Source organism: Pinus tabuliformis, chromosome X (genome assembly GCF_031772625.1).
Source record: "Pinus tabuliformis cultivar Carrire ecotype Pingquan chromosome X, CPIR1, whole genome shotgun sequence".
NCBI lineage: Eukaryota > Viridiplantae > Streptophyta > Pinopsida > Pinales > Pinaceae > Pinus > Pinus tabuliformis.
In genome coordinates this window covers 1,304,625,947-1,304,629,321 of record NC_142308.1, presented here as the reverse complement: position 1 = coordinate 1,304,629,321, position 3,375 = coordinate 1,304,625,947, and the positions used below count along the sequence as shown (strand labels likewise).

Genomic DNA, 3,375 nt, shown 5'->3' with positions numbered 1-3,375 from the left:
CGTAGAGGTCGGGTAACCAATTCGAGTACATCTCTCGCATTGGCAAATCCATGAATCTGGGCAAAAGTAAATTCAACTGACCATTTAGTACCAATTCCTCTCGCCCCTAACGGGTTAGCATGAGCCATTCCGGTGATGGCTAAGTCGGGTTGTAGCTCGCGCATACGTCGTATCTGATTCGAATTGTCTGGTTTCTCTACAATTCGTGGTATGGGCATACACATTCTTATACATGTATTTTGTAATAGCGCTAATTCAGCAGCTTGATACCGTTTATCCAATTTCGAATCCAATTTGTGATTTGGAGGAATGATATATCGAGATATCAAGAAGGAATTAGCATGTAATAATGTCGATTCATACAAAAAGAGTATTTCTTCAGGCACTGTACTTATAGGATGGGAATAGAGAAGGAAGAGGGAATCCCGAATATTTTGCATAATATTTTTGACCGAAAAGGACAAATAGGATTCATTAGTGTTTGGTTAGAATACGAAAATGTGTTTGACTTAATTGGTTCCAGTTACTCTTTGAGACATAATGTATAAAGGAAGGGAATATTAATATTATCGAACAACGAGAATAATCCAATTTATCTTACTTCGAAACAAAAAAAAAATTGAATGAGAAGCCGTATGAGGTGCAAATCTCATGTACGGTTTTGTAGAGTGACAGTGAAGAAAACTTATCTGTCAACTTTTCCACTATCACCCCCAAAAAACCAAACTCTGCCTTACATAAAGTTGCCAGAGTACGATTAACCTCTGGATTTGAAATCACTGCTTATATACCAGGTATTGACCATAATTTACAAGAACATTCTGTAGTATTAGTAAGAGGAGGAAGGGTTAAAGATTTACCCGGTGTGAGATATCACATTGTTCGAGGAACCCTAGATGCTGCCGAAGTAAAAGATCGTCAACAAGGGCGTTCTAGTGCGTTGTATATTCTTACTTATCTAATACTTGTATCATTTCATGATGATGCCATGTGAATTGCTAGGAACATGTTAAGTATATAGCTAACCTAATAACGAACGTTTTGTAAGGGGACTAGAGCAGGCTACCGTGAAAAAAAAAAACACGATCTTATTTTTCATTGGAACTATTATATGTCCAAGGTTCAATATCGAAATCATTTTCGAAGTTTTCCCTGATTGTTTCAACAGAAAATTCAAAAATACCTTGACCTTATTAGAACGGGTTCAAGTCAAATAGCAATGATTTGAAACACTTTTTTATACACTATTTTGTAAACCTAAGGACTTGATCGTATAGATATGTAAAATACAGGATTTCCAATCATAGCAAAAGAAAGAAAGGGAACGGATACTCAATTGAGAGTGAGTAAACAGAATTATATGCATAAAGAATATATCTCATCTATGCAGATATAATAATGTGGAAAGCCGTATTCGACGAAAGTCGTATGTACGGTTTGGAGGGAGATCTTTCATACCTTTAGAGATCCACCCTACAATATGGAGTAAAAAAGCAAAAATAAATTATTTTCAGCCTTTATGAAATAGATTCTTGAACCTTTTTCACACTCATGTCACGGCGAAGTACTGCAGAAAAAAAAACTGCAAAATCCGATCCTATTTATCATAATCGATTAGTTAACATGGTGGTTAACCGTATTCTTAAAAACGGAAAAAAATCATTGGCTTATCGAATTCTTTATCGAGCCATCAAAAAGATTCAACAAAAGACGGATAAAAATCCACTATCTGTTCTACGCCAAGCAATACGTAGAGTAACTCCCAATGTAACAGTAAAAGCAAGACGTGTGGGTGGATCGACTTATCGAGTTCCCACTGAGATAAGATCAACCCAAGGAAAAGTACTTGCCATTCGTTGGTTATTAGGGGCATCTCGAAAACGTCCGGGTCGAAATATGAATTTCAAATTGAGTCACGAATTAATGGATGCTGCTAGAGGGAATGGCAATGCTATACGCAAAAAGGAAGAGACTCATAGAATGGCAGAAGCCAATAGAGCTTTTGCACATTTTCGTTAACTCATAAACAGGATCGAGATCTACCTATCTATATAGTGGATTTATATATTCTGATAAATTAGAAATTGATTCCCGTTCAGATCGGACAATATGTTTATCGGAACAAAAGAGAAAAAATAAAAAGAAAAAAGCATAAATCATAGATAGATCTAAGTCCTCTTGGGAAGGCTTCCTTAAGGAAAAAGGAGATAGATTATGGAGGAATATTCGATCCTATTCATGAGATTATGTAAATCTCCTAAACTTGGAAGTTAGAAACTTTTTCTACTCTTTCGGAGATTGAAATAAATTACTAATTCATGATCTGACATGTACAAAGTGAAAACTTCATTTTCAATTATACCCTGAGATCGTTTGAAAGAGTTTCATTTGCTTTTTTTCCATTCTGGTTTATGGTCTTTCTGGCTATATGGTCTATCCAGGGGAAAGATTTAGCTTCAAGAAATAGTAAATGATCTCATAGATACACAAATGTATAACTCTCCAGGAATTTGGATTGTGCTTATATCCATAACTGTAGGAATTGGGTCCGAACTTTACTTTTTCCAGTCTCTTTTCATCAATGGACCCCTTATGAAGGGAAGAAGTGCGATTAATTTTACAAATTATTACCTCTCTAATAAAATAGATTGAATAGATATCTATCTTTATTTTTTATAAATGTTTCTATGGACATGTGGAAAAGAGAAAGAAAAGGACTGTTACCCCTACCTCCACTCGGACCAAGACATCACTTTTACGGAAAAAAGTTAAAGTTTTTGAAAATATTTTTTATTTTGTACCATATTCAATTCTTTAGGTTTGTATTGAATTGAAAAATAAAGGATGTTCATTCAGTCGTCTTGTTTTATAGGAAATCTCCTCCAGATAAAATTTTTTTTATGATGAACCTATATGACCAATCGTATATCAATACTCGAATACGCTATCTCTAACATATGTTCATTCATAGATCAGGATATTTTTCATATATATATATGAATGGAATAGAATTTCCTTTTGGGATGCCTTGATGGTGAAATGGTAGACACGCGAGACTCAAAATCTCGTGCTTAAGAGCGTGGAGGTTCGAGTCCTCTTCAAGGCATAATATTGCTCATGCTTATTGAATGAGCAATATTATGGCAAATCTCGTAGAGTATCTCAATAGATTGAGATAGATTCTCTGTTGATACGAGGTATTCCGACGATCGATTACCTACAAGTTAACGCTGTTGGAATAGGACAGTGGATCACAGGTAGGATCAGATCTTCTCTACCTAATGAGGAGTCCATTCCGAATACACCCTCGTATTATGAGGTATATTTCATTAAGGACACAGATTGAGAAGATCGATACATAGATTGACCAGATAC

General features: G+C 35.3%; 1 non-coding gene across 1 annotated transcript; it reads left to right on the top strand.

Moving 5' to 3' along the window:
- Positions 1-3,025: 3,025 nt before the first annotated feature.
- On the top strand, positions 3,026-3,106 carry TRNAL-CAA (transfer RNA leucine (anticodon CAA)). The gene has a single exon. It is a non-coding gene; the product is annotated as a tRNA-Leu (tRNA).
- The last annotated feature ends 269 nt before the right edge of the window (positions 3,107-3,375 follow it).